Source organism: Scyliorhinus canicula, chromosome 8 (assembly GCF_902713615.1).
Source record: "Scyliorhinus canicula chromosome 8, sScyCan1.1, whole genome shotgun sequence".
NCBI classification, from domain to species: Eukaryota; Metazoa; Chordata; class Chondrichthyes; order Carcharhiniformes; family Scyliorhinidae; genus Scyliorhinus; species Scyliorhinus canicula.
In genome coordinates this window covers 172,607,047-172,629,812 of record NC_052153.1, presented here as the reverse complement: position 1 = coordinate 172,629,812, position 22,766 = coordinate 172,607,047, and the positions used below count along the sequence as shown (strand labels likewise).

Here is a 22,766-nt window from a genome sequence, read left to right as displayed (position 1 = left end):
GGCATCAAGGAGTCAAAGGGAGTCTGGGGGAAATCTCTCCACTGGTTGGAGTCACACCTAGCACAAAGGAAGATGGTTGTGGTGGTTGGAGGTCAATCATCTCAGCTCCAGAACATCACTGCAGGGGTTCCTCAAGATAATGTCTGAGGCCTAACCATCTTCAGCTGCTTCATCAATGGCATTCCTTCCTTCAGAAGGTCAGAAGTGGGGATGCTTACAGATGACTGCACAATGTTCAGCACCATTTACAAATCCTCAGATACTGAAGCAGTCCATGTCCAAATGCAGCAAGACCTGGACAATATATATGCTTGGGCTGCCAATTGGCAAGTAAAATTGGTGTCACACAAGTTCCAGGCAATCACCATCAACAATAAGAGAGAATCTAAGCACCATCCCTTGACATTCAAAGGCACTGCCATCACCAAATATCCCACTATCAATTCCTATGGATTACCATTGACCAGAAACTGAACTGGACTAGCCATATAAATACTGTAGCTACAAGAGCAGGTCAAAAGTTCGGAATCCTAAATAGTTTACCATCCAGGACAAAGCAGCCTGCTTGATTGCTAGCCCTCCCACAAACATTCAATCCCTTCACCACCGAGGAACAGTAGCAGCCGTTCCTGCGATGAGTTCAAGTCCTCCGCATCGTTTGAAAACATCTGACTCCTGCCCACGGTAGCACTTTTCACCGTCCACCTGGGCGATCCCTGCATGCGAGCTGGCCATTCAATCACACATTCCACTGAACCCTTGGGGTGGCAGAGGTGGGATGGGGTGCAGGGGGGCTGGGTGGGAGGGGGGGGGGCGGGATTCTGGGGCAATGTGCGGGGTCCGATCTCGGGGTCCCAGCCTACAAACACTTCCACCATCCGCCTATCTCCCCCTGCCCCAAGTCCTACCCTAACGCGCCCTCTACAGCAAGCCCAGCCCAGCTCAGCCCACCCCACACATCCTTCTGAAAGAGAATCGAGGCAGGTTGTGCACAGGTATTTATTTTACAATGAGCATGGGAACATCTCTATAACGGCCTCTAATACTATCCAAAAGCTGCACCCCTGCCACATCTTAACTGGTGTTTGCCTTTCTTGCCTTGTGGGCCCTAACTCTACGTATAGGTGGATCCCCAGGTTGTACATCAGGAGTGGAGGCAGCCTCCTGCCCTGTGACTTGGATCTCATCTCCTCTGGCAGCCATCCTCTGGAGCAACCAGGCCAGAAAGGTGTGGTACCACCCTGTTCTGCCCTCTGCCCATCAGATGTGATAGGGACAGGAGCGCGGCGGGGGGGGGGGGGGGGGGGGGGGGGGAGTTAGAGGCACTGTGGTGTTCGAGCACCTGTCCTGCAGGAGTCACCGGCACGGTACCAACACCTCCTCCTCCTTTGGGGTGTCCGATGGTCCCCAGTCTACTCCATGGGACGGGTGTGCGACCGGAATGAACTCTTGGTGTTGGAGGGTGGGGTGGAGGCAGAAAATGCAGAGCTCAGGCAGTCGGACACGAACAGCACACTGGGTGGGCAGCTGATGGCCTTTGTGGCCAGGATACTCAGACACGGAAGCCGGCATGGGTGCTGGTATGTGGTGCCGGGTGGGGAGTGTGCACGCTACTGGCGGGTGGGATTCAGTTGCCCACTGGGTGAGAGGTTGGGTGTTATGGGTGTGTGGGACGGGTGTTGGTGGCAGGAGCACAGTGCTGCCTCCTCCCCCTGGCCGCCCTAAGGAGGTTGTGCAGCTTCTTTCTGCACCGCTGGTTGGTCCTGGCGGTGGGGCCCAAAGCACTCACGGCCTCTGCCGCCTGCCGGTGCACGGTGACAGGTGGCAGCTTCCTTCCAACCCTGGGGAAAAGTGTAGACCGTCTCTCCTCCATGGCGTCAAGCAGGATTGCAAGCTCAGTGTCCGGGCAGCCGGCTCTCCGTGATGCCATCTTTTGGCTGGGATGAATGTGTGTGGGGAGTGGAGCTCTAATATACGGCTACAGCTTGTCAGCCACTCGAGGGGCAATCCTGACTCCGGCGAATCGGCACCATTTTTCATTGGAATCGGTCGTGTTCCACGTGGCGCCAGTGCTAGCCCATTAACGGATCATGGAATGCTCCGGGACAAGCACCAATTTAGTTGTGGGAGAAGTCCACCGAATCAGCCCGGGCATCATAACTTAGTTTCTGAAACTGAGAATTCTGCCCGACATCTTTTTAAATTTATTTTTCAATTTAATGTGCCCAATTCATTTTTTTCCAATTAAGGGGAAATTTAGTGTGGCCAATCCATCTACCCTGCACATCTTTGGGTTGTGGGGGTGAAACCCACGCAGACACAGGGAGAATGTGCAAACTCCACATGGACAGTGAACCAGAGCCGGGATCGAACCTGGGACCTCGGTGCCTTGAGGCCGCAGTGCTAACCACTATGGCACTGTGTTGCCCTCGTCCGACATCTCTAAGTATCCCTTAAGTGTCATGATTAATTGTAAATGAATGCCCAGAAAATTATCAATTAAATGTGTAGTGTCTCATGATTTCAGGGTGTGAATTATTGCTGGAGATCATAAAAGTGGCAAATTTTAATTACCTTTTTCTTTCTGTCTCTTTCTTCTCTCTTGTTCCATTCTTATTTCCTTATCCTTTCCCTTTCTGTACCTAATTTGACATTTGAGGGTAAATGTTTCTGTGAAACCTAAACCAAAATTGTCGCAAAATTGGAGTCAGCAGGGGGAAGATAGTGGTGTGTAGTGGTATTGTCACTGAAAAATGAAAATCGCTTATTGTCACAAGTAGGCTTTAATGAAGTTACTGTGAAAAGCCCCTAGTCACCACATTCCGGCGCCTGTCCAGGGAGGCTGTTACGGGAATCGAACCGTGCTGCTGACCTGCTTGGTCTGCTTTAAAAGCCAGCGAGTGAGCTAACCCAGCCCACTGGACTGGTAATCCAGAGATCCAGATTCATGCTCTGGGTACCTGGGTTCGAATCCCACCATGACAGATGATGAAATTTAAATTCAATAAAATCTGAAATTGAAAGTCTAAACATGGACATGAAACCATTGTCGATTGTCATAAAAACCTATCTGGTTCACTAATGACCTTTAAGAAAGGAAACCTGTCCATAAGACCATAAGACCATAAGACATAGGAGTGGAAGTAAGGCCATTCGGCCCATCGAGTCCACTCCGCCATTCAATCATGGCTGATGGGCATTTCAACTCCACCTACCAGCATTCTCCCCGGAGCCCTTAATTCCTCGCGACATCAAAAATTTATCTATCTCTGCCTTGAAGCCATTTAGCGTCCCGGCCTCCACTACACTCCGCGGCAATGAATTCCACAGGCCCACCACTCTCTGGCTGAAGAAATGTCTCCGCATTTCTGTTCTGAATTTACCCCCTCTAATTCTAAGGCTGTGCCCACGGGTCCTCGTCTCCTCGCCTAACGGAAACAGTTTCTTTGCGTCCACCCTTTCTAAACCATGTATTATCTTGTAAGTTTCTATTAGATCTCCCCTTAACCTTCTAAACTCCAATGAATACAATCCCAGGATCCTCAGCCGTTCATCATATGTTAGACCCGCCATTCCAGGGATCATCTGTGTGAATCTCCGCTGGACACGCTCCAGTGCCAGTATGTCCTTCCTGAGATGTGGGGCCCAAAACTGGACACAGTACTCCAAATGGGGCCTAACCAGAGCCTTATAAAGGCTCAGTAGCACATCGCTGCTTTTATATTCCAACCCTCTTGAGATAAATGACAACATTGCATTCGCTTTCTTAATCACAGATTCAACCTGCATGTTTACCATCCTTACCTCGTCTGGCCTACATCCACAGCAATGTGGTTGAATCTTAAATGCCCTCAGGAATGGATAATAAATACTGGCCCAGGCAGCGACATCCACATCCCATGAACAAATTGAAAAAGAATCTACCAGCTGTTCACACCGGTGGGAGATTCCATTCCCATGCTGGCACATGGATTTCCTGGTAACGAGGGGTGCAGTCACTGGGAAATCCCAGGAAGTCCCGAAAAAGGCAGGACCGGTAGACCTCGTTGGCGGATCACTTCCGCCGCGAAGGACACGCGACGGGGGTGGTCAGTAACTCTCGCTGATCATGTAATACTTCTTCTCTGCTCGGCAAGTGTTGAACTGTCAACCAATGTGTATGTTTGAAAGAGAGAAAGCGAGAAAATAAATAGAGGCCAGAATTTTCCAGTCACTCACGGTGCCAGGTCTTTCTAGTCCACCCGAACGCAAACCACCTTCACGTGTTTCCTGGCCGCGAGGCACGCATTCAATGGGAAACTCCATTAACAAAAATGGGACCACAATATCCCACAATTGGCCAATGTCAAGCTGCCTTTGCCTCCGTGAAACACATGACAGATTGCATGGAAAGTCCCGCCCAGAGATTTCTATCTCTGTGGCGCTGCAAAATAACCCGATATTTCAGAAAATATGCACCTGAAGAGCTGCAGAATGAATTGAATTGTCACAGTAACAAATATTGCCACAAGGAGGAGCTGTATGTGTGCGCAGCAGACTGACAGCCTCTTGTGGAGAAAAATCGATCTAAAGAAAATTGCAATGAAAAATAAAAGCCTTTAGAAAAACTGGAGACTTGAAAGTTTTAATTAGGGTGTTCGGAAACCTGTTTCTAGCTCTCTATGTACAGGTATAATATTTACATTATGGGACGGATAATACATGCCAAGCACTTCGTAGTGACTACTTGTGACAAACCTTAATACAAGACAAAAGAAACGTGTTGTGTTTCATGGCACGAGCCTCATGATTATTCTGGGTCATTATGAATTGTGCTAGAAATTGCTCCATTGCATCATATTTCAAAAATCATAGAATTTACCGTGCAGAAGGAGGCCATTCGGCCCATCGAGTCTGCACCGGCTCTTGAAAAGAGCACCCTACCCACGCCCACACCACCCTTTCCCCATAACCCAGTAACCCCACTCAACCAACATTAAGGGCAATTTTGGACACTAAGGGCAATTTAGTTTGGCCAATCCACCTAACCTGCATATCTTTGGACTATGGGAGGAAACCGGAGCACAGTCCATGCAGACTCCGCACAAACAGTGACACGGCCAGGAATCGAACCTGGGACTCTGGAGCTGTGAAGCAATTGTGCTAACCACTATGCTACCGTGCTGCCCTATATTTCTGGTGCACATTTAAGAAAACGTAAACTGGAGCAGAGATTAAGAACTTTCAGTGCCATATCCAGCAGACATTTTTATCGGTGTGCTCCTAATCTTTGGTTTATGTTCTATCAACTAATTTTCAAGTCTTACATAGAACATAGAACATTACAGTGCAGTACAGGCCCTTCTGCCCTCGATGTTGCGCCAACGGTGAAACCCCTCTAAAGCCCATCTACACTATTCCCTGATCGTCCATATGTCTATCCAATGAACATTTGAATGCGTTTAGTGTTGGCGAGTCCACTACTGTTGCAGGCAGGGCATTCCATGCCCTTACTACTCTCTGAGTAAAGAACCTACCTCTGACATCTGTCCTATGTCTATCTCCCCTCAATTTAAAGCTATGTCCCCTTGTGCTAGACATCACCATCTGAAGAAAAAGGATCTCAATGTCCACCCTATCTAATCCTCTGATCATCTTGTATGCCTCAATTAAGTCACCTCTTAACCTTCTTCTCTCTAATGAAAACAGCCTCAAGTCTTTCCTCATAAGTTCTTCCCTCCATACCAGGCAACATCCTGGTAAATCTCCTCTGCACCATTTCCAAGAAAAGCTAACACACTGTACGTCTTCTTAACAACCCTCTCAACCTGGGTGTCAGCTTTCAGGGATCCATGTACATGGACACCGAGATCTCTCTGCTCATCCACACTACCAAGAATCTTACCATTAGCCCAGTACTCTGTCTTCCTGTTATTCCTTCCAAAATGAACCACCTCACACTTTTCTGCATTAAACTCCATTTGCCACCTGTCAGTCGAGCTCTGCAGCTTATCTATGTCCCTCTGTAACTTGTAACATCCTTCTGCACTGTCCACAACTCCACCGACTTTAGTGTCATCTGCAAATTTACTCACCCATCCTTCTACGCCCTCCTCCAGGTCATTTATATAAAAGACAAACAGCAGTGGCCCCAAAACAGATCCTTGTGGTGCACCACTAGTAACTGGACTCCAGTCAGAACATTTCTCATCAACCACCACCCTTTGACTTCTTCCAGCTAGCCAATTTCTGATCCAATACTGATTGAATACTTGCCATGAAATGGAACATATAATATGTTTGAGAACTTGGCTTTGTCACCCGAAAATATCCAACTTGAGCATTCCTTTTGGGGAATTCAATGTCTTTTGTCAATGTGGAAGAGGAAGGTGGCACACGGTGGCACAGTAGTCAGCATTGCTGCCTCACAGCATCAGGGACCTGGATTAAATTCCAGCCTTGGGTGACTGTGTGGTGTTTGTACATTCTCCCCCTGTCTGTGTGGGTTTACTTTGGGTCCTCTGTTTTCCTCTCGCTGTCCAAAGATATGCAGGTTAGGTGAGGGTCTGGTGATAGGGTGGGGGAGTGGGCCTAGGTCAGGTGCTCTTTCTGAGGGCTGATGCAGATTTGCTGGGCCAAATAGCCTGCTTATGCACTGTAGGGCTTCTATGGCAATGGAGTAGCAGCGGACAGGACCAAGGATGAGGCGAAACAAGCGACACAACTGGTGGATTTATTACTACACCTTGAGCAGTATATTGCTCCTCACTTTTACTCGTTGATTCAATTTGAATACTGGAGCTTACTCAATTCTTCTTATCATGGAGAATGTCTTCCAAACTGCGGAGATTGCACAGTCCTGCTCTGTCGCCTCTTTTCCTGTAGACCTGATTATATTCTGTAAAAAGAAGTGTTCCCCAGTTAATAAAAAAAATGGAAAGCCTCCTCTGAACATGACTTTCTGGTGTCATAGTGTAAACTACCATGCCCCTTCACTGGCAACTGATAGACACTTGCCCAAATGAACTGCTGAAATTGTGGAATCAATGTCTCTTTTTCTTTTTTAATATATAAATTTAGAGTACCCAATTCATTTTTTTCCAATTAAGGGGCAATTTAGCCTGGCCAATCCACCTACCCTGCGCATCTTTGGGTTGTGGGGGTGAAACCCACGGAAACACGGGGAGAATGTGCAAACTCCACATGGACAGTGACCAGAATCGAACCTGGGACCTCGGCGTCATGAGCCAACAGGGCTAACCCACTGCGCCACTGTGCTGCCCCATCTCTTTTTCACTATAATGGCCAGCATTTGTACAACTTTAAGCAAGTACCGATGCACCTTTTTAAAAAATAAATTTAGAGTACCCAATTCATTTTTACCAATTAAGGGACAATTTAGCATGGCCAATCCATCTACCCTGCACAACTTTGGGTTGTGGGGGCGAAACCCATGCAAATACGGGGAGAATGTGCAAATTCCACACGAACAGTTACCCAGAGCCGGGATCGAATCTGGGACCTCGGTGCCGTGAGGCAGCAGTGCTAACTACTGCGCCACCGTGCCACAGATACATCTTTAATAATCACTCCGGAAAGTCTGTCCATTCTTGACCTTGGGGCAAGCTTCACTGAATAAAGTCTCCCCTGTGCCAGTAATGTCCAAGAAACCCAATTCCGGGCCGACAGGATTGATAAAGTGGTGCAATGTTAGTTAGCTTCCACCAGATGTCTTTATAACACTTTGAGAATATCCTCAGCCACAATATAGATGTTCAAAATGATGTAGTCACTGGGAATGTTTCAAGGGGTTCAGATGAACTTGTGAACTGCAAGATCAAAGCACAAATTACTTATAAACATTATTCCAATCCTTCAAGTGCACTCAACACAATGTTTTATATAGAAACATAACATTACTCTTAAAGCACGCATTAATCGGTATGAGCATACTTGATAAAATCATGCACTAATCAACATTGAATGATACCAGGATTTACTTTGCCACAGAAGAATATTACAGCTTGAATATCCAATAACATTTAACCATAATGAGATAATATAAGAATTTTCTTTAAATTCCACACACGTTGAATTAAGCATTAATTACCTCGACTGAATTAGTTCAGATTTAAAAAGAACTCTGAATATCATACACCCTACTAAATGACTGTAATGGTATTGTCACAGACGGAATGCATTTGCTTTCTGACTGTGAGGAATCAGATTGTTTTGTATTCAAACAGATTAATCTTTTCTTATTTTCTTATTCCAATTAAATAATCCAGCAACAAGCTTCGGTGAATTTAAAATAAAGCAATTTATTTGCTGTCACACACCTGCCCTAAATTGAGCACAACACCACACACTTGGTCTTGCTCACTCACCCAAACACCGAAACATTGGATATAGATAAATGCTTAAATGCTTTTAATGATGATAATTATCTGAATCTCTGATTTATGATCTGCGGTCTCCCATGGGACAGGCCTGTGACCATTTGAATGGATTTGATGATTTAAAGTTGAAGTGAAGATCTTGTAAAGTGAAGGTTTCGCAGCAGCTTGCGAGGTTTCTTGTGGTTGAATATCTAAGAGAATGGTCCTCTGGTGAATTTTGTGAACTGGAATAGCTTACGTATTCTGGCAGCCTAAAGTCACGCAGTTTGTTTTCCAGACTAGATTAGAGTGGCCAACTGATGCTTCCGATGGTTTGGTGTAACTGCCAGCACACAGCTCCCAGTCGATCTTTTAAACAGACAGAAAGCATGGATATCTATACGTGACTTTCATAAGATCAAGGCCTTTTCCAAAAAAGGTTGTTCTTGTTGATTCCACATCCTGTGTTGTGGATTACTGCCACTGATGATTGTTCGGTCATAAGATATAGGAGCAGAATTAGGCCATTTGGCCCATCAAGTCTGCTCCGCCATTCGATCATGGCTGACCTCACCCTGCTTTAACTCCACAACCCTGCCCGTTCTCCATACCCTTCAACCCATTGCCAATTAAAAATCTGACTAACTCCTCTTTAAATTTACTCACTGTCCCTGCAGCCACCGCACTTGTGGTAGCAATTTCCACGTATTCACAACCCTTTGGGAGAAGTAGTTGCTCCGCAACTCCATTTTAAATTTGCTACTTCTTATCCTAAGACTATGACCTCTCGTTCTAGAATGCCCCACAAGAGGAAGCATCCGCTCCACGTTTTATCATCTTGTATACCTCAATTAGATCTCCCTTCATTCTTCTAAACTCTAGAGAGTACAGGCCTGATCTGTTCAATCTCTCCTCATACGACAAACCCCTCAACTTTGGAATCAATCCAGTGAACCTCCTCTGAACCGGCTCCAATGTCACTACGACTTTCCTCAAATAAGGGGACCAAAACTGTGCAAAATACTCCAAGTGCAGTCTCACCAGTGCCTTGCGTAGTTGCAACAACACTTCCTTACCTTTATACTCTATTCGTTTAGCTGTAACTGCCATTTTTCCATTTACTTTCTTTATTATCTGCTGTACCTACATGTTAGTTTTCTGTGACTCATAAACGAGGACCCCTGGATCCCTCTGCAATGGAGCACCCTGAAGTCTCTTCCCATTTAGATAATAAGTTGCCTTGCCATTTTTCTGACCAAAATTCATGACCTCACACTTATCCCCGTTAAATCTGCCACATTTTGGCCCACTCTCCGAACCTATCTGTATCAATTTGTAAGGTTTTTATTTCCTCATTATAACTTACTGTCCCACCTATTTTGTGCTGTCTGCAAATTTGGCTATAGATCCTTCTGTCCTTGTATCCCAGTCATTAATATAGATTGTAAATAGCTGAGGCCCAAGGACTGAACGCTGTGGCACCCCACAATTACATCTTGCCATCTAGAAAAAGACCCCTTTATTCCGACTCTCTGTCTTCTGTCCATCAGCCAGTCTTCTATCCAACTTAATAAATTACCCCTAATCCCAAGTGATCTCACCTTGTGAATTAACCTTCTGTGCAGCCCCTTATCAAACACCTTCCAGAAGTCCAGATATACTACATCTGCAGGATCCCCATTATCCACTTTGTTACATCTTTGAAGAACTTTAGCAAATTAGTCAAACATGATATGCCCTTCATAAAACCATGCTGACGCTGATGGATAGCGTTCTGACTTTCCAAGTGTTCTGATATTACTTTCCTGATAACAATTCTAACAATTTCCCAACAACAGAGTTAAACTAACTGGTCTATAATTTTCCACAATCTGCCTCCTTCCCTTTTTGAATAAGGGCGTTTTCCCAATCCACTGGAACGTTTCCTGTGTCCAAGGAATTTTGGAATATTATAACCAATGGAGCAAGTATCTCTGCTACCACTTCTTTTAACACCCTAGAATGTAAACAATCAGGCCCAGTGGACCTGTCTGTGCTCAATTCCAATAGTTCCGTTCCCTATTGATATGTTCTAAGTTCCTCCCTTTCTATGACCTCTGAATTGCCCATTCCTATAGCAATGGTACTCGTGTCCTCCACCTTGAAAACTGAGGCAAAGTATTGTTTAGCATCTTTGCCATTTCTCTGTTCCCCACTATTAACTCTCCGGATTCATCTTCCAAGGGGCCAACATTCACTTCAGCGACTCTCTTCCCTTTTGTGTTCTTGAAGCGCTTGCTATCCTTTTTGATATTTTGCTCTGATTTACTTTCATAATTTACCTATGCTCTTTTTATTACTTTTTTGGTATCCCTTTGTTTATGTTTGAAAGTTTCCCAATCTTCCAGCTTGCCACTGGCGTTTGCAATATGATATACCGTAGTTTTTGTCCTTGTATTGTCCTTGACCTCCTTGTTTAGCCTTGGATGATTTTTGTACCCCTCTTGCCATCTTTCTTCCTCACTAGGATATATTTTAGTTGTGAAGAATTGAGTACCTCCTTAAACAACTGCCACTGTTACAGCTGTTCTACCTTTTAGCCTTCCTGCCTACTCAACTTGGGCCAAATCTGTGGTCATGCCTATGTAATTCTCGAATGCAAGTGTCAAACTCCACTTTTTCACCCCCCAAATGAATTTTGAATTCTACCATACTATGGTCACTACTCCCCAGATGGTCCTGAACTATGAGGGCATGAATTAATCCCTTCTCATTACACAGTACCAAATCCAGAGTAGCTTGCTCAGCTCCCTGGTTGGTTTCCCAGCATATTGTTCCAAAAAACAATCTAATAATAATAATCATTATTAGTGTCGCAAGTAGGCTTACATTAACACTGCAATGAAGTTACTATCACAATCACCTAGTCGCCACATTCCTTTCAGTGAACTCTGCCTCCAGGCTAACCTTGCCAATTTGATTCTTCCAGTCTAGGTACATATTAAATCACTCATGATTATTGGCAAAACCTTCTTACAAACCCACCAGTATTTCCTGGCTTATACTCTGTCCCGCTGCTGAACTACTGTTTGGGGACTTCTTTTAGAATGTCCCATTCAAATCAGATAATGCCCTTTTGATAGGTTTCAGGGAAAGGCACAGCTCACACAGTCTGGAATGTTCTTTGGCTGCTTCTTTTTTTAAAAATAAATTTAGAATACCCAATTCAATTTTTTCCAATTAAGGGGCAACTTAGTGTGGCCAATCCACCTACCCTGCACATCTTTGGGTTGTGGGGGCGAAACCCACGCAAACACGAGGAGAATGTGCAAACTCCACAAGGAGAGTGACCCAGAGCCAGGATCGAACCAGGTCCTCGGCGTTGTGAGGCTGCAGTGCTAACCACTGCACCACCGTGCTGTCCTCTTTGGCAGCTTCTTGAGACAAGGGAATGGTTTTGATCTACAAAAGAATTCAGGTGATCTTGGATGGCCTTTTTGCCACCTTTACATCCCATTTTTTAAAATATAAAATTAGTTTGAAGTTCGGAATATGGCGCATCAGTGATGGGCATGATTGTATATTCAACCACCTTGCTCCACATTGTCACTTTATTAGTGTCCGTTATATTTCCCTCAGCAAATTTCTTTAAGCTAATTAGGAAAATGATGGAAAATTTCTCAATGATATTTGTTTTCCCATGATATACGCATAAACTACATCCCGATCAAACTACAGTCATCAACTTTTGTGTAATTTTGTGTTGCCTACATAGCTCCCCATAGAGTAAACAATTATGCTTCAATCTTTATCTAATTAAAAAAAAACAGGTACACTGCCAGTGTGTCATTCACTCTGAGGGGTTTGTGAGCTGAAGTCTTCACATTCAGGGTTTTTTTGTCTTCCTGGGAATACACGGCTTTCCATCATGTATCTCTGCATCTTCTACATCTCAAATGCTTACAAAAAGTGGCGTCTAGACGAGCTGTTGTTTTCTATCTTTTCTATTCAAGAAAGACTGGGCAGATTTTATGGAGCAAATTATGCGTCCAAGATGCCTCAAAAAATAGCTTCCCTACATTGCTTGCGATGGGATTACCTGGAAGGGCAATTAAAATGGCATGTCCAACATCAAGACACAAGAGTATGGCGCTGAGGTCCCAGGTTCGATCCCGGCTCTGGGTCACTGTCCGTGTGGAGTTTGCACATTCTCCCCGTGTCTGCGTGGGTTTTGCTCCCACAATCCAAAAAAATGTGCAGAGTAGGTGGATTGGCCACGCTAAATTGCCCCTTAATTGGAAAACATAATTGGGTAATCTAAATTTATAAAAAAAAAGACACAAGAGTGAAAAGGATCAAGTCTTTTTTTTAAATTTTATTTTAAAAAATAAATTTAGAGTACCCAATTTTTTTTTCCAATTAAGGGGCAATTTAGTGTTGCCAATCCACCTAATCTGCACATCTTTGGGTTGTGGGGGCGAAACCCACGCAAACAACGGGAGAATGTGCAAACTCCACACGGACAGTGACCCAGAGCCAGGATCGAACCTGGGACCTCAGAGCCGTGATCGAACCTGGGATCTCAGCGCCGTGAGGCAGCAGGGCTAACCCACTGCCCTAAAAGGATCAAGTCTGATGTTTCACTGTTGCAGGGTCAGCCAAACCTAAGTGAAATAGCAGCAGATTCATAGCAGCTATTTTATTCCAAGTTTTATTCTTTCTTTTATCTTTTATTCCCTCATTCATATAATTTGTGGTAATTCCTGGGTTAGAATCAATCTTTGGCGCCATGATCTTAATAATTGGAATACAGATGAATACCTGATCTATAATTTTGAATTATTCTTTTGGGATTTTATTGACACTACTGTACATTTAGAGGGGAAATCAGTGTATATACATATAGTATGGGGTCATAATGTGATCTAGCACTGCGGGAGGTCATTGGGTCCAGTGTGCCTAGCTGTTTGAAAGTGCTTTCCAATTCGCCGCAACACTACGCCCTCCAAACCTTTTCTTTCCAAGTATATACTCCATCACCTTTTGAAGTGCACTATTTTGATTTGTACTATTTCTACTGCTCTTTCATGCATTGCATTTCAGATCAAAACAACTTGCTGCTGAAATAAAAACCCTTCACCTCTTTTCTGGTTCTTTTACTCCCCTATTAACTGGAAGAAATCTGTTATTTCAACAGGTTGTGGTTATGAGTCCCACCCCACTCATTTGAACACCAAAATCTAGTCTGACACTCCAGCGCAGTACTGAGGGAGTGCAATACAATTGGAGATGCAATAGTTGGAATCAACATTAAACTGCTGTCTCATCTTCTCTCTCGGGTGGGTATAAAAATTCTCATGGCACGATTTTGATTAAGGATAGAGAAATTCCCGATAGTGTCCTGACTTTTCTACCCCTCAATCAACATCACCAAAACAGATTATTAAACCATTGCTGTTTGCGGGTATTTTTAAAACATCATTTCATGGAATAGGGTGTCATTAGCAAGGCTAGCATCTGTTGCCCATACCAAATTGCCGTTGAACTGAGTAGCTTCATCGGCCATTGCAGAGGACCTGGAGTTTTATGTAGACTAGGCCAGGTAAGGATGGCAGGTTTCGTTCCCCAAAGCACCTTACTGAACCAGCTGGGTTTGCAAGACAAATAATGATCTTTTCATGGTTTGCCATGACTGAGACGAGCTTGCAATTCCAGATTTTATTAATTGAATTTAAACCAGCTGTCATTTGAACCCCCATTCCCAGAGCCTGCGCCCCTGGATCACTAGGATCACATTATCATCGTGACACCATCTTAACAGCGCTGGCTGGAAAGCTCTATGGGATGTCCTGGGGTTGTGAAAGGAATGAACATAGGCCTTTCTCCCTCTCTTTGCAACGAGTTTCATTTTGGCCCTTCTGCTGTGATAGTCTGCTGATTATAGTATGTTTGTATAACTGCTGTAGTTGACAATATGAACCTGAAGCAAAACAATTCATGAAATGTCTTATCCTATAACCAGGTAGATGAAACTGACCCCTGCGCAGAGACACAGGCAACATGTATGCAAGTATGTGCATGCTGTCTATATCTCCTTTGAGTTTTGGAAGGCCTGTATATAATAAAACCTGTATATAGACAATGTAATCAGGCCTGCATGACTCCGAGGAGTTTAAGTAATTAACTTTACCTACACTGGTCAGGTTAGTACAAGCAAGTACAACAAGGTTCTAATGGGCAGCCAAGATACATTTCTATATGTTCAGGACTACCAACTTGATATAAATCAGGCATTGGGATTTCCAGAATAAATTGAATTAAATTAAATCACCATATTATTTGTCCGTATCATAAGAAATATCTATATCCATCAACCTCTGTGCGCCTCTTTTTAATTAGTGGAATTATTGTAATGCAAATGAGTCACCGATGGGAAGAGGAGAGATGATACCTAAAGTGATATCCTAAATCTAATATCTCAAACAAAGATTAAAATAATGACAGGGTTCAATCATGCATTATAGAGAATGTAGCATTTAATTAGATCCCAGATTTGGAGCACCCACCTACTATTGTACCCTTAGGGTATTTAAGAGTGATTTTTGGTGACTTGTCAATGAGAATGTTTCTGCTGATTGTACGGGTTTAACTCTTACCTCAACTGCTTATAAAAAGGTAAGACTTTAATAAGAAACATAACTTCGTGGTGGATGATTAAATCAGTGTTGCAATGCACCAAAGTTGTCTGGATACCGAGAAATGGAATTCTACCTGAACAGCTTAATAGTTACAAATTCAACAAATGACTTTCTCATGGTAAACCATGTAAAGTGTCTGATGAATCCTGACCTTGGATTGCTGACCTAGATGAATATAGCTTTTGGACACATAAAAGCAGACCATTAAAAGAGACTTGGAACTGCAGTCACGGGTTCGTGGGAGAAGCAATATCATTATTCTGTTTTCTCGTGTGATGTGGGTGACACTGGCAAAATTGTGCTTATTATCTACCCCTAGTTTCACTGAGGCTGTGGTAGCCAGCCAACTCCTTAGATTACTGCAGTCCTAATGGTGAGGGTGCATCCAGGATTGGTCTTTTTGATGGCCTTTAGTTATTTGTTTTGCCTCTGCTCTTCTCTCCTTATCTCCTAAAAGGTGCTGACCATGCCTGTGGAGAGATAACCAAGCAATAGCTGATTGCCCATCCGCCCTTCATGTATGGACTTTGACGTCAGAGGGTTATCTGCCATGAGGGTGGTATTACAATCATGTTCAATCTTACCGTTCCCCGACAAAAAGATCTTTGTTCTAGCCTGGTCTCCTGATGTTTTTTTCTGTTTTGATCTTGTTGCTCGTTCTGGTGAGTGTGCTTTACACTCAATTGGCTCTGTTTTATTACCTTGCTCTAGAGTCGCCAGGTATCTTTATGATACCACCACGAGGTTCAAGTTCAAGTGCTGATCAATAACTCGGTACACCAATTAGTAAGGTTCAAATCAAAACATGTTTATTATATACACAGTTAATCGCTATTCATGCATAAACACTACAAAACCAGACTATCTCTACCACTACAGGCCAATACGTATCTTTGGAAAAGAACCCACTGGGTCAGGGAACAATGGCCTCTTGTTCAATCCTGGGGCTACGGGCTTCCAACTGGTACGGACTAAGAGTCAGGAGCGTCTATCTCGTAGCGTGCGTTGACTGGACACTTACTTGTCGGTGTAGCTGTTAGCTAGGCCTCTCCTTCTCACGGTCAAGAATTCTTCCAAGCTGCTAAGATGTTCTGCTGGGAGGGCCGGCTAAGAGAGTGAATTGAACTTGGGACCTGTCTTTTATAGGCCCCAGGGGCTTCGCGCCCTTTTGGGCGGACCCCATTCCTGCCTCCAATCGATTGGATCACGTACCAATCGATCGGTTTGAATTCCCCCAATACTGGGGCTGTTCCCTGATCGCTGGCCGTTCCTTGGGTGCTCGTTAGCCTCTTTTGTCTTGGACTCCTGCTGGCGCCGAGGAGTCTGACTTGTTTTGACCGTTCTCAATTGTTACCATTGTGCCCGGGAATCGCTCATTAATATTCAGATTGCTGGTTTCAATGCTGTCTGCTTTCTGCGAGTCGAATATACAGGAAAACTTTGCAAATTGCTTGCTTCTCTGAGCCTGTCCATTTTTCCCTGCATTCTTTGCGAATCTCCATTTTAAACTAGGGAAGTGGCCAACCCAGGTGGCTACAATCTTCATTCTTCATAAGTCAGGAACATCAAGGTCAATGGTAGTGCTCCAACCTGAGACTCTACTGATCAGAAGGGCTCAGTTCAACATTGGGAAGTTGCTTAATCATCATGGAAGCTATTTTCTCTTTCTCCTGAATGTGTTTTGTCTACTTACTTTGAAATGCCAGTGCTGCTGCAGGATGTTGGTCTGAAGAGGTCTTTGTAGTCATAGATAGGTTAACTGAAAGCTTTTATTGATTCTTATGACTGTTTATAAATATACAGTAAAGGGTACAAGCTAAGGAGCTGTCTCCATGCTTGCTTGCACACACTTCTCTGACCAACACTAGAATGGGTGTGGGTCACATGCTTACTTACATCACTGTGTGGGCGGTACTGTACTCAGTCCCATATTTAATCCCATGTGTGTCAGACCATGAGCGGGATTCTCCGACCCCACGCCGGATCGGAGAATCGCCGGGGGGGGGGGGGGGGGGGGGGGTGTGAATCCCGCCCCCACCGTCCGCCGGATTCGCTAGCACCGGGAATCGCGCCATTCCGGTCCCCCCGGCGATTCTCCGGCCCGCGATGAACCGAAGTCCCGCTTGTTCTTTGCCAGTCCCGCTGGCATAGATCAGACTAGGTCTCTTACCGGCGGGACCTGGTGGCGCGAGCGGACTCCGGGGTCCTGGAGGGGCGCGGGGTGATCTGGCCCCGGGGAGTGCCCCCACTGTGGCCTGCACCGCGAACGGGGCCCACCGATCCGCGGGCGAGCCTGTGTGTTGGGGGCACTCTTTTTCTACGCGTCGGCCGTGTCAGCCTCCACGATGGCCGACGTGTAGGTGAACACCCCCTGCGCACACGCGGGGATGACGTCAGCGGCCGCTGATGGTCCCGCACATGCGTGGACTCTCGCCGGCCGGCAGAGTCCCTACAGCCTCGGCGCCAAAGACCTTCCATGCCAGCCGGTGGGGTGCAAACCACTCGGGCATCAGCCTAGCCCCTGAAGGTGCAGAGGACTCCGCACCTTTGGGGCCGGCCGATGCCAGAGTGGTTCATGCCACTCCGTCCTGTCAGGACTCCCCGCCCCACCGGATACGGGAGAATCCTGCCCCATTATACAAGAGTGTATTTGCATCATAACTGCCAAGATAATAGGAGGCAAACTTTGAGTTAGCTGTTCACAGGTAGCTCTGTAGGGTGGCACGTCGTGCAGCACGGTGACATTGCTGCCTCACAGCGCCAGGGACCCGGGTTCAATTCCAGCCTTGGGTGACTGTCTGTGTGGATTTTGCAATTTCTCCCCGTGTCTGCGTGGGTTTCTTCCGGGTGCTTTAGTTTCCTACCCCAGTCCAAAGATGTGCAGGTTAGCCGGATTGGCCATGCTAAATTGCCCCTTAGTGTCCAAAGATGTGCGGGTTGGGTGGGGTTACAGGGATAGGGCGGGGGAGTACATGTGTTCAGTCTTTGAATCTGCTATGCACTTCACCTCTTTCCTCACGGCCCAGCAAATGTTATACTTTTCAAGCATATAGTCCATCCATTTTGAAAGTTACTGTTGAAGACAAGATGAGACAAAAAAAGAGATACTTGTGGGAATTAAGAAACATAGCTTATTTTTCCAATGTAACAAAAATGTTATTTTCTTTTGCAATGTCCTGAAGTGAAAATGAAAGTTGGCTAATATGACTAAAACCAGTGTGAGAAAAAACAATCAATATGTATTGAATCCCAGAATGAGTGAATTATATGAGCAATGAGAAGAGATTTGCTTCAATGACTTAAAACATAAAGATCAAATTTTGTACATGCCCTGCTGATGGAGACAGTGGATGTGATCTATCGACCTCGTCGCACCTGACGAAAATGATCTCACGAGGCATCGCAATGTGGATTTTGCCCATTGAGGTTGGAACCCGGTTTGCAATTAGTCTCACTTGAATATGTCTATACCAGACCTGCCCGGTGCCCAGGATCGAACGGCCTCGCCTTGGAGACCCTGAGCGGGCGCCATTTCGCACTAGTTTTCACAAACGTGGAATGCTGGTACTTGGTGGGGGGGGCAGCTCCTCTCCCCTCCTCACCCCTCCTCCCTCCTTCCAGGTGATCAGGGGCCTCTGGGTGGTGGGGCTCTAAGCAGGGCACTCTTCACCGAGGCCCAGAAATGAAGCAGTTTCCCAAATAGTGTAGTCGTTCTCTGGACACATCCGGCTAGACACACTCGGCACGGGCCTCTATGTAATTTCCGTTAAATCGCACACAATTTCATTCTTCTTTTAATATTAATTTATGTTTTCCGGAAGAATGCATAGCCTCAAGACAGAATATTGAGGTTATATGCCATAAATTAAATAAGTGAAATGCCTAATCACAGAGCATGGCAATAATGAGCGTTCCATACCTCTCAAGCAGCTAATAAGCCATTTAACTGGGACAAGTGTCGGGGAAAAAAAACAATTTATTTGTCCAGCTGTGGAATGTGTAGATTTGGAAGAAAGCGGCTTCAAACGAAGTTAGAAAAATCAATATTACTGATTCCGGCTTGGGTCACTATCTGTGCACGGGTCTGCACATTCTCCCTGTGTCTGTGTGGGTTTCCTCACGGTGCTCCGGTTTCCTCCCACAAGTCCCGAAAGTCGTGTGAAACACCTGTGTTATGGAGAAATGATAGCAGATATTTAGCGGGATTTTACACCTCCACTCGTTCCAAGAATTGGCAGCAAGACAGGAACAAACATATTGAAATAAAATCAGAGGGAGGAGTTTGCGCGAACAACTTGAAGCAAAAGTTGTGTGTTTTAAAGAAGTCACACAAGTATAGTGCATTCCTGAGTAGTAGAAACCACAAACCATGCGGACATGAAGAAAAGTAATACATGTGTTTACGATTGATGTGACAAAGCAAGAAATGTTAATGGGAATGTGGCAAGTCAAGACTTAGAAAAGCCTATTTGAACCCTTTACCAATATTACGCTGCTTTCTGTCCAAAACTAGTCAGATTATCCAAGACATAAAACTGGATTGATGATCACTTCCCAAATCTGTGCTAGTTCCTTTATGGAGGAAGATTAAAAGTCATTCATTTCCATTCCGTACAAAACTACCGCAAATCTTCCATCAATCCTTTTTTAATATATTTAATAATAATAATCTTTGTTATTGTCATAAGTAAACTTCATTGCAGTGAGCCATCGTGAAAATCCCCTAGATACCATACTCCGGCGCCTGTTTGGGTAAACTGAGAGAAAATTCACAGGGCGGGATTCTCAGCCCAGGGCCGGGCCGGAGAATCCCCGTGACCGTCGGTAATCGTGCCACGCCGCCCCGATGCCGGAGAGTGGAGAATCGACGGCATTGGTGCCAGCATGGTTGGCGCAGTGCCAGTCGGGGGCCGCTCTACGCGGCCGGCCCTCCGTTTTCTTGGCCCAGGACGGCCGTCGTAAAAACGCCAAGTCCCGCCGGCGCCGTCCACACCTGCTCTCAGCCGGTAGGACCTCAGCGTGGAAGGGTCGAAGGCAGCCTGTGGGGGGCAGGGAGGGCCCGACCCCAGGGGGGGGGGGGCCTCCGATGTGGCCTGGCCCGCGATCGGGGGCCACCAATCGGCAGGCCGGCCTCTCTAGCTGAGGGCCTCCTTTCCTACAGGCCGGCACCTGTAGTCCTGCGCCATGTTGCATCGGGGCTGGTGCGTTGAAGGAAGCCACTGCGCATGTTGGTGCTGGCGTCACTGCGCATGCGCGTGTTTGGTGCCGGCGCCACAGCGCATGCGCGGATCCCACGGTGCACAGTTCACGCCGGGATCAGCAACTGGAGCGGTTCACGCCGCTTTTTAATATATTTTTAAATATATGCTGGCCCCTTTTGTGGGACAGAACTCGTCGTCGGGTCGGCCTGTTCACGCCGTCGTTAAACGCGACAGCGTTTACGATAGCGTGGATACTCTGCCGCGGGATAAGAGAATCCCGCCCAGAATGTCCTATTCACCTAACAAGCACGTCTTTCGGGTCTTGTGGGAGGAAACCGGAGCACCCGGAGGAAACCCACACAGACACAGTGTGAACATGCAGACCCCGAACAGACAGTGACCCAAGTTGGAATGGAACCTATGACCCAGGCGCTGTGAATCAACAGTGCTAACCACTGTGCTACTGTGCCGCTGAAGATAAAGGGTCACCCATTTAAAATGGAGGTAAGGCAGAAAAAATTATCTGAGGGTCATGAGTCTTTGAAACTCTCTTTCTGAAAAGGCAGTGGAAAGAGTTTTTGAATATTTATTATGCAGAGGTAGACAGATTATTGGTAAGTAAGGGAGGTGATAGGTTATCAGGGATAGGGGGATGTAGATTTGAGGTTCAGATCAGCCATGATCTTACTAAATGGTAGAGCAGGCTCGAGGAGGTGAATGGCCTATTCCTGCCCCTTGTTCATATGTATGTTTGTTCATGTGTAATAAACAGCACATATGTGCCAGGAAACTGAGAATTCTCATGCCTTTGGGACCTAGTGTTGGTTTAGGTGCTTGGGTCACATCCTAAGTCGGCTCTCCAGCTTCCAGTGAGTGACCCCTGGTTACAGAAGGTGTACCACTCTCTACAAAGATAGCATGTATATCATCATATCACTCAACCACCTCCTGAGTGACCAAATTCTAAATTCCTGAAATACACTTTTATAAGATATAAAACTGCTCTCTAATAATGCCAGGGTACGTCAGTTCCTTAGTACATTAAAAGGAAAATCATACTGAGAAATTTTAAGAACATACCTGTTATTGTCTTTGTGCCCAAAGAACTGGGTTAATTTCTAAAGATTCCTAGAAAAGGCAAGCAGACGAGCACAATGAGCCAAAACTCCCAACAGTGATGAATTCATCCTGCAGGAGTGGCCTATTTTATGGGTGGAACTTGCATTTGGGCTGTTTAATGCAAGAGTTTGTAGTAACTTGTGTGTTGCGCTGAGCGCAAATTGCGGTTAAACCCATTGCCCTGATTCGGCCGATTTTAGCTGAATCGCACCGGTGCAATTTGCACCAGGTCACGGTATAAAGAATACTGAGGAATGCAGAGTTAGAGAAAAAAAACAATAAACAGACAAATATTGTGAAGGGAAGACATTTCTATTGATGCTTCAAAAACCTTAAAACACTGTGACGATAACAAGAGAGCAGGGTCTAAGGCCGGCATGGTGGCGCAGTGGTTAGCACTGCTGCCTCACAGCGCCGAGGACCCGGGTTCGATCCCGCCCTGGGTCACTGTCCATGTGGAGTTTGCACATTCACCATGTGTCTGTGTGGGTCTCACCCCCACAACCCAAAAAGATGTGCAAGGCAGGTGAACTGGCCACGCTAAATTGCCCCTTAATTGGGAAAAAAATAAGTGGTTACTCAAAATTTAAAAAAAAGGAGCGGGGTCTTATTCAGAAGCACAAAACATTCATAATCAACATACAAAAATTAGAGGAAGGAAGGAGAGACCAGTCCTCAGATCCATTCTTACAAGTGTATGAATTAGGACAGATGTAGGCCATACAGCTCCTCATTGGCAAATAAATATGAATATACAGAATAGCTGGACATATTAAAGTTGATGTAACAGTTCAGCACATTCTGGGAGGATGAGCTTCCTCCAGTCTAGCTGCATCACGGATGTTTCATGGGACAGGGGTAGTCTTGCAGGTCTGGATGATTGGGTCGATGTGGGGCTTTTGCTATAAATCAGGTACTTCAAGCCCTGTTCCAAGCTGAACAATTTTGCCGTCTGGGCAACCAGGGCTTAGGCCCATGTGAGGTGATGTCTGGTATAAGGTGACAAGAAAGGCCCTTTATTGTGTGGCACATCCAGACCTCCAAATGTCCATACATGAAATGTGCATATATCTCCCAAATGTTTGCAAAGGACATTTATTCTTGTGCCATGTCAGTGTAGATTAGGGTGGATTATGTTATTTATTTGAATTTGCCCCCATAATGTTCTGCTATACCCTGAAGACTATGCTAAGAACTGAAATATATCCTAAATTACTTCTATTGATCCAAATTACTTCAATATTTAGTGCTTGCTTGCAAACTCGCCTCCATGGAGATTCCCCAGTACACATTTGAACTGATTGCATTCTGTTGAAACTCCTGGACGCTGAGGAACCATTTAGGGGTGCAAAGCCAGAAAACCGAGCCTGAAAGCTTCGCTGACGAAAAGTTGGGGGCTCCAGCTGCGTGCT

The 22,766-nt window shown here is 45.5% G+C and overlaps 1 protein-coding gene across 17 annotated transcripts in view; it reads left to right on the top strand.

Annotated features, from left to right (window-relative positions):
* The window catches only part of tenm3 (teneurin transmembrane protein 3), a 4,148,867-nt gene that overhangs the window by 1,770,961 nt on the left and 2,355,140 nt on the right, over positions 1 to 22,766 (top strand). The window lies entirely within an intron of this gene.